Below are 9,737 nucleotides of genomic sequence, written 5' to 3' on the forward strand. Positions count from 1 at the left end.
GGTCTCTACGCCAGGCTCGTGCACGTAGAACTCGTCACAAGGAGTGAATATGGGGCACTGCCTAGCTTTGAGCGGCTAGGATGCGGAAAATAGCAATTCGAATGACAGCAACACAGCACACCCCAGAGGGGCAGGGGGGGAGAGAGAGAGAGAGAGAGAGAGAGAGAGGAGAGAGAGGAGAGAGATATGGAGACATAGACAAAGGAGATGAAGACCCTTCGGAATGTGCGGGCAAACTTCATTCAAGATGGTATTTACAAAACCCCTTGTTTTGGTGAGATGGAGACCACGATGAGAGAGAGAGAGAGAGAGAGAGAGAGAGAGAGAGAGAGAGAGAGAGAGAGAGAGAGAGAGAGAGAGAGATAGATAGATAGATAGATTGTATTATCGTCCACGGAGGTCAAATATGACCTATGGGACCCAAGGCAAAACATTACAAACGTGGGGGGTTTTGGGGATACATCTCAGTTAAGGACTGAGGGTCCAAAAAGAAGGTGAGAGATAATAAGATGAATAAAATCTATGCAGAAAGGGGTGTGAAGGGAGCGGGTTTGGGAGGGCAAAACTCTTGAATAATGGCTTTACCTCTTCGGTAGACTGCCCATTTCCCTGCTGCACGCGCTTCTCGCACCTTTTGTAGTTCTACTTTCTTTTGCTTGAGTTGTGCAGGTGTAAGATCTTCTGCAAACCATATTTTTGTGTCCTTGAGAATCCTTGATTGCTCAAGAAATTTGATTCGGTCCGCCTTGGTTTTGAAGGTGTAGATTGCATGATTGGTGCGAGGTTCATGTGTAAGAGAAGTGAGGGTTGCCGGATCACACTTTACCATGGGGATTGCGGATTGGATGCGGGCAAATGACTCGTGACTGAGGTCTCCCTCCCCTTTCCAATAGCTTGGGATCCCTCCAATGCGAACATTGAGGGCGATTTCCTCTTGCCGTTGCTGTTCACGTAATGTGGAGGCCACGCGATCTTCGAGCCTGTGAGAGATTACCTCTTGTATTTGAGTTTTGACCTCCTTTGTGACGATCATCTCTACTTCTTCTTTTGCCTTTGTGAGCTTGATTTTGATCTGCTTCAGCTCATCCTCCTTGCAATTCTCTATTGTGGCAAGCCGAGCTTCAAAAACTGTAAGCCTTTGTTTCAGCTTGTCATTCTCCTTACGGAGGTTTTCGACTTCGGCTTGGAGGCGGGTGATGTTGTCTGCCTTGGGAGGTGTTGCTACGACTCCATCGAAGCTGAGCTTACCTCGGGACGAGGCCCGGGTAGCCATGGATGCCAAGGGTGAGTTGCTTGGGACCTTCTCGAATCAGCCTCCTTCTCGAGACAGTCACCTTAGGTCGGGGTTAAGGCTGACTTTCTTGTGGTTGAGGTCGGAAGGCAAGGGTGAGAATCACCTTCACTCACACAGACCCTTAGGTACACAAACCCCTTAGGTAAAAGGTTAAGGCGGTTCGGTTCATAAGGTGAGGTAAGGCGGGTTGCCGAATGCGAAATGGAGCAGGGCACCCCTGAGCAGAACTGTCTGACGGGGGCAGAATTGGGCAAGGCAGGTTGCCGAGCAGGTTGACAGAGGCGGAGAGAGAGAGAGAGAGAGAGAGAGAGAGAGAGAGAGAGAGAGAGAGAGAGAGAGAGAGAGAGAGAGAGAGAGAGAGAGAGAGAGAGAGAGAGAGAGAGAGAGAGAGGGAACCTATAGTGAGTTCTCTAGGGAAACTTCATGTGTACGGAGATCCTACTCGTGTACATAGTGACCCTTGGAGTCAGTGTATGTGCATGAATTCTCCTTCAAGTGTTGACCCCCGATAGTGACCTCTCAGTGCTCTTTTATAGGTGCATGTTGCTTAGCTTGGTACAAACAAATTAGTTTTAAGGCTCTAAGTTGGAGAGACAAAGTAGGCAGTCGGGTCCCGCATGGTTGATTGGTGCTTTGTTTTGGGAGAAATAAGAAAATGATATTCTCCTACGTGGGCCTTTGTGACCATCACCTAGAGAGAGGTGGAATATACAAATGGGCTTTTTACAAAGTTTGTCTTGGAAAACTGAAAACGAATTACCCTACGAATGTTTACTGAGCAAATGCATCGTGGATGAGATGTTGGCAAATCGTAGGCTTTCATGGTACGTGGGTGCAGCGCGCTCATCACTTTCGATGCCGACTGGGAAATTCCTTCGGTGTCTTTCTTTGAATTGTTGTCGCCATCGCATGTTTTTGGTGTCGTTTGTTGATGCATCGATATCCATTTTCTTTGCTTTTTTTTCTTCCTGTGCGTGCCGTGTGTGTGTGTTGTTGGTGCATATGTGATTATATGTGTGTGCTTATGCGTGTAGTGTATGTATATGTGTGTACATGTATGTGCTAGTGTGTGTGTGTGTGTGTGTGTGTGTGTGGAAAGAGAGAGAGTGAGATTGAAGGTTTTTCACACAACGAGAGAGAGAGAGAGAGGGAGAGAGAGGGAGGGAGCTGAGGTCGAGTGTGTGTGTGTGTGTGTGTGTGTGTGTGGAGAGAGAGAGAGACTGAGGGCTGAACAAGAGAGAGAGAGAGAGATGGAGTTGAGGTCAAGAGTGTGTGTGTGTGTGTGTGTGTTTGTGTGTGTGTGTGTGTGTGTGGAGAGAGAGAGAGAGAGAGAGAGAGAGAGAGAGAGAGAGAGAGAGAGAGAGAGAGAGAGAGAGAGAGAGAGAGAGAGAGAGAGAGAGAGAGAGAGAGAGAACCAAGGGTGGTGGCCTGGCTGATGACGAACGAGAGAGAGAGAGAGAGAGAGAGAGAGAGAGAGAGAGAGAGAGAGAGAGAGTTAGCTTTATTGATCATGGAGGAGAGAGAGAAGGAGGGTGGCGCCAAGCTGGAGAGAGAGAGAGAGAGAGAGAGAGAGAGAGAGAGAGAGAGAGAGAGAGAGAGAGATAGATAGATAGATAGATTTTATTATCGTCCTCGGAGGTCAAATATGACCTATGGGACCAAAGTTACATGTGATGTAGTATGTGTATGGCTGATGAGTGACTCTCGATGCTCCAAAATTGTAGTGATGAGAGTTGCAATGGAGAGCCCACACTTTGGCTGGGAGAGGAAAGTGTGTAGGTCTAAGTTATGGCTGAAAATGTGAGGGAAGCAAGTTGGGATGTGATCAAAAGCTGAGCACTCTAGTAGTGTGTGGTACTCAGACTCTCGAACTTGCAGTGAGCATAATGTGCACAATCGATTTGACTCTTCTCCATTGCCCCAACGCCCTATCTCGCATCGAAGGAAATGGGAGGTAAGCCGAATTGCTGCGATAGTGTGTATCGCGAACAAGAGAGAGAGAGAGAGAGAGAGAGAGAGAGAGAGAGAGAGAGAGAGAGAGAGAGAGAGAGAGAGAGAGAGAGAGAGAGATGGTGCCAAGATTTAGGGAGAGAGATAGAGGAGGGTTGTGCCAAGGGTGGCAGTCCCCTCTTTGAGCGCAAGGACGCGGGGGGGGGGGGGGGGGGGGGGGGGGGCAACTTGCAGCAACCAAACAAAAGGTTTTTTTATTATTCATAAAGCTCTCCCCTTGTGGTTAATCCCCACAGCTGAGGATTTTGGAAGCCAGCCATCATTAGCCCTCCCTTTTTGGAATTCATGCCTCTAGCTGTGCTTCTAATTCTCTAGCAGTAGAGTTTGGAGGGTTCTCTCTCCTCCAATCTACCATGAACTCCAGATCAAACCGTAAGAAGTACCTTTTGAGCCTTTATTCATTGACTCTGGTCTTTTATCTTTTCTAGTGTCAAATCTATTGTCATATCTCAATACTAACATGCCTTTCTTCAAACCCTTTTCCTTAAGCCCTTGATTGAATGTGAGTCGAAGTTGTTTTTCTTTCATTGTATAGTAGTTGACCGCATCTTCCCTGTCTAGCTAAAGCCTTTCTAGATCCAAGGTGTGGTTGCAGAGATGGGAAATTGGGCGTTGTAATTGGCTATCCATGACTTGCAAGCTAGCTATTTGTACCTCGATGGGTAGAATGGCCTCTTTTCCATATACCAAACGGAAAGGAGTGAAACCTAGTGATGTTCAAAATGTCGTGCGGTAGGCCCAAATAGCGGCGATGAGATGTTTATCTCAATCACTTGTGTGGTTATTCACCTGCTTTGTGATGATCTTACAGATCATGCCGTTTACCTTTTCCACTAGACCATTGCACTATGGATAGTACGGAGTTGAGTGTTGGCATGTAATGCCTAGCTTTTTCATCAGTTCTCACACCAAGTCGCCTCTGAAACCTGGCCCTCTATCAGATATTATCTCTAGAGGTGTGCCAAAGCGGCAACAGACGTGCTCAAATATGAACTTCGCCACTTCTTGGGTTGTAATGCATATGGTGGTTGCTACTTCTGCCCGTCGGGTCATACAGTCTACACCAACTAGAATGTACAGTTTACCCGATTGGTCCCTGGGTAAAGGACCAATTGCATCTATCCCCCACTTCTCAAACGGGCCATATGAGATGATAGGAGTGTGTGGCACATAGGTTACTGCTCGATCACTGGATACTTGACAAGCTCTGCATGTTTTACACCAATAATGCACATCCCGGTTTAGGCCAAGAGAATCCTCCTTGTAGAATCTTCTTAACCTTGCAATCCTTACTTTCAAGACCAAGATGGTTCAAATCAAACTCCTTGAGCAACTGAGGCTTCAAGACCAAGATGGTTCAAATCAAACTCCTTGAGCAACTGAGGCTTCTCATGCAAGGACACCAAATTTTGGTTTGCAGAAGATCGAACACCCACCCAACTCAAATAGTGTGAAGGAACTGCCATTTGCAGCAGTAAGCACAATCTTTCTAACTCTTTGAACTGGATAAGAGGCATTGTTGGAACAAGTGACTGAATTCCCATGAGGGACAGACTCGAGAGAGGTAAACAATTCACGTGTGAGATAATGTGATTTCTAGCACCACTGTCGAAATACCACACATGTGAATCTACAGCAACTGACAAGCATGCATCATGGACAGCAGGATTGTAAGTGCACTCTGTGCTAAAAGCCCATTCTACATCAACATCAGCAACACAGTCTCCTTTCACAGAAGACTCAACAATGGTTGTATTTATAGTGGAACCAGCATTTGCAGTGGAACCACCCTCTTTTTTCTTAGCCTCTTTGGCCTTCAACTTAGGACACAACTTGATCAAGTGATCATTAGCTTTACAATAATGCCCTTATCACCAGAATCTCCAGACGAATTTCTGTCAGCAAAAGCATTAGGAATAGAAGTTTTTTTACTCGCAGCAGAACCATAAGAAGTGGCCACATTGCTGTTACCACCCTTTCTTTGAGAAGCAATAAAAGCCTATTCAATTGCACGTTGTCTAGTCCTGTTTTTTCTAGAAAGTGACTCTTGCAACAGCAATGTGCATAATACATCAAACTTGACAACTTTTGGATTTCCTTGGGTCATAAGTCTCTAAGTACTAACAAAAGTTTGGTAAGAGTCTGGTAAGACATCGAGAACACTCTGCACAAGGGAACTGTCTGAAATAACTTCACCTGCAGAAATAAGTTGCTCATTGATATCCCTGGCACTAGCAAGGAAAGTGTCCATATCATCTTCCTCATGCATAATCTTTGACTCCAACTCTTCACACAGCAAAGCAATTTTAGCATCATTGCAACTTGCATAAAGACCAACCAATAAGCCTGTTTTGCAGATTTTGTTGAACGGATGTGAGGAACAATGGTGCGCTTCACAGACAATGCAATCAATGCATGAGCATGCGCATCCTTTACATCCCAACAAGCTTGTTCTGTCGTAGGCAAAACAACTCTAATAGCAGCAATCCTTGCACCAATACCTGCAACATCCTCAACATCGCCTACATCCTCAGAACCAGGACATACATCAATTCCGTGCACAATGTTCCAGATGCCCTTTGACACAAGAACATGTTGCATCATATAAGCCCACATAGGGTAGTTGTCCCCATCCAACCTGTCCTCAGCAGCAAACATCTTGAACACATCAGTGTTGTTGTCAGCCATGGTAAATGTTGCACCTGATGTGAAAATTGTAAGGCACCTGTTATGCAAAAATCGGCACTGAAAAAAATTCTGCACAAAATGACAAAATTGCCTGTGCAGACCTGCCTGTAGTGGAAATGGAGCCCGAAATGAGCCCAAATCAAACAAATGAGCAGACCTGCAAACTCTTTCCAAAGCTCACCAGAATCAGAGAAAGTGAGCAGACTTGTCGTGGAGCAGCTGGCGACTAAGCCCGGGAGGATGCAACCTGCTCTGATACCAGTTGTTGGAATTAGGGTTGCATAGAAACGCACACAACTTGGAGAAGACGAAGGAATCTCAAGGCACACAATAGAGAGTGTGTTACTTAGTGTGTTCACACACATCACTACCACATGTATATGGTAATAGAGACAGAGTAGAAGAGCACATGCAGACTCACCTCCTAAAGCGGAGAGCCACTCCGGTACAGCAAGAGAGAAGAAGAAAGAGGAGAGAAGACCAACGCAAGCACTGGGTGCAATCTCCCCCTATGCAAGAGTGACAATTTCCCTCTTTCACGTATTTCATTTATAGATTTCTTGAATGGTCAAATTGAGTACAAACTAGCCGGCCAGGCATAAATGACCAAAGCTCCTAAAGAAATAACGACAGCAATCATGCTCAATCTCATTAGGATAAGCTGATGAGTATTTTACCAATATTTTTTTTATCCCCTCAAAATAAATAGGGAGATTCAAGAAGCAAGAGCTAAAATTGTTAAGGTCAGAGGGAAGATTGTGACCCCATGTATAGTGCACTTCATGTATAGTGCACTATAATTGTTAAGGTCGGAGGGAAGATTCGGACCCCATGTATAGTGCACTTCCTTGTCCAACCCATCCGTGAAAGAGAGATCGAAGAAACTATTAGTAAGCTCAAATTAGCTCTACCACAGAAGATATGCACTACGCAATGGATTTTATCGGAAGTTTTTCTTCACAATAGATTTTGGTAAATCCTATGATTGAATTTGTCCTTTAGTCGTGTTTTGGCAGATCATTCATGAAGTTTGTCAATATTCTATCTTTTGGTAGATCATTCATCAAGTTTGTCAATATTCTACTGATAGCCATTTTTCGGCTCTCATAAAATAATTTTAAGAAGCCATTTCACCCCACAGAAACACCCTAGCACAATGACTAGGCTCGCTTTTTCATTATAAATAGTGTGCGTGTGTTTAGGTTTTTATCATATTTTTTTATATCAAATCATTGAGCAAGTCATTGGGCTAGGAGACAAAAAAATAATTTATAATATTACGGTCCTCTTTATATGTAAATATTTTTTATCAAATAAAGGAACTAAGTATAAAGGGTTTTTTTTCTCAATTTTTTTGTATAAATATATATTCCTAGGTGTGCGTTATCAGACCTAAGTGTGCATTTTTATAAATCTCTTTGCATCCTCTCATGGCATGAAATATTTCTACGTTAGTGTGTACATACCCCATCATCTTTATTTTTACAAAATAAACCCATATATTTCATCCCGCACCCTCGTGGAAGTCGAAATTTGTTTCTACACTGTCACTCACTTTCACTATATATTTTCTCACTTGCATATTTTACTCTTTCACCCAAAAACAAAATACAATACTCCTATCATGATTTTCCTTCATGGGTCCTGCACATATTTTTTCCATACACCATGTGCTCATAAAGACAAGGGCTAGGAAAAATCCAAGCACTAGGTCTATCATGTGCAATTGTTTTTTATTCATCAAAATTCATCATCCATGCATGTGGAAAGGGCCACTTGGATTCCTTAGGTCATGGCATGGCTCATGGGGGGCTCACCTTTGGATGTATAAGGAGAATTCAACCAAAAAGGGTCGACCCCACATAAGCACCTTTGTAGTCCCACAATACACATCTTTTTGCTCGAATTTTGGCACCTTCTTATGATCCAAATTTGAGGATACTTCCAAAAGACAAAACGTAGCTCGTGAGCTAAAGTATTTTCCATAAGTTTTTCAGAAATTTTGAAGTCAAGGGCGATTTTACATGAAATTTATGGCCGACGTCAAAACTGCCACCTCATACACCCAAAAAATCTTCCTATTTCTCTCACCCTTCCACACACCTACTCCCTCTTACACACTCCTCCCTCTCCTTCCCACTCCCAAACCTGCAACTCCCATGTCCTAATTCACCCTCTTCACCATTGCCACTTCTCTCACACCTCCATAGACTTCATCCTCCATTTCTACACCCTATGTGTCCCCCTTTCTCTCTACATATATGTCCATATTACCATACTCTCTTCAGCTTTGTAAAGAACTTCAAAAAATCAGTAAAAATCCAAGGATAACCTCTGCAAATGAAGGCTTTTATCATGAGTTTTCCAAGGTTTGAAGATAACATAGCTTCATCAACACGCGCTACTTCGCCATGCTGACTGCTTCTTCTACCGGTGCTGTAAAGAGGTGAATGTCAACTTCTCCAAAGCTTCAACCTCTGTTTACAAGCTCATCCCTTCTCTAACTTTTCTCATCATATATCTCACCATTTGGTGAATGATTTTGTAAATATTTTTAAGTGATAATTACTAACTACTAACCACTAACCTTATTGTAAAATGCACCCTCTACTAGAGTAGGCACTCCCAAATTATTCACTCAATTCCTCTCTCCTTTCATCCTCAATAATTATCTTCCCTTGAGCCCACATCCATGTGACTCAAAGGACAAGAGAGACCCACCCTCATTTAAAAAAATAAAAATATGCATAATCTTGTATTCCTTCAAATAAACTCTGGCAATGGACGGAGTAAACTCGTTCAGATTACGGAGTTCGTCATGGAGCACGTGGCCTATTTGTCTAGTTAATTATAATCTTCCACCATGGATCGCTATCAAGAAGGGCCATCGGTTGTTGTCATTGATCATCCCAAGAAAGTACAAAGCAAATAACATGGACGTCTATCTGGCACCATTTATAGAAGAGCTCCAAATCTTATGGACAGGAATCGATGTGGTTGATATGTCCCAACCAATCGGACGACTGAATGTACATGTGGTATTCTCACGTGGACCATGCACAATTGGCCAGGCTTCGGTGAGTGCTCGAGTAAGTTCTTGAGTTACTCGGGAAATCATGCATGTCCTAAATGTGGTCCTCGACTTGGCTTCCACCGCTCTGAGCATTTGAGAAGGATAGTTTACGAGGAGCATGGTAGCTTTTTGCCTGAAGGACATGAGCTACGTGGACCAAACATATGCAAACATGACATGCATCCTCTACAAGCAAGCGATTGGAAAAACATGTGGCTGGAGAGGGGAGATTGGATGCCACCTGGAATGATAAGACTTTCTATTTTCCATGAACTCCCGTACTGGAGTGACCTGCTGATTAATCATTTGCTAGACCCAATGCACATCTTCAAGAATGTGGGGGAGATGATATGGAAAACCATCACTGGGAAAAGGGAGAGCAAGGCCCAAAGAGATGACCTGCAGGTTGTGGGTCGAATGCCAAAGATGTGTCCTGGACTTAAACTCAATGGAAAGTGGTCTATACCAAAAGGTCCATGGGTTCTAAGTCGTGCAGAAGAGAAACAAGTGAAGAAGACTATATCTTCATTGAAGACTCCCACTGGGTGCATGCGATGTTTGAAAAAGGCCTTTACAAGCGATGACAATCTCAGTGGTCTTAAGTCCCACGATTGGCACAAATTTTTACAGTTCATCTTACCAATTTTCATAAAGAGTTGTTTGATAGATGAC

At 43.8% G+C, this 9,737-nt stretch overlaps 1 pseudogene; it reads right to left on the reverse strand.

The window, feature by feature from the left end:
• Window positions 1-468: 468 nt before the first annotated feature.
• Window positions 469-1,273, reverse strand: LOC147434665 (uncharacterized; annotated as a pseudogene).
• Between the last annotated feature and the right edge of the window lie 8,464 nt (window positions 1,274-9,737).

This window comes from Adiantum capillus-veneris, chromosome 19 (genome assembly GCF_014529385.1).
Source record: "Adiantum capillus-veneris isolate H3 chromosome 19, ASM1452938v2, whole genome shotgun sequence".
Lineage (NCBI taxonomy): Eukaryota > Viridiplantae > Streptophyta > Polypodiopsida > Polypodiales > Pteridaceae > Adiantum > Adiantum capillus-veneris.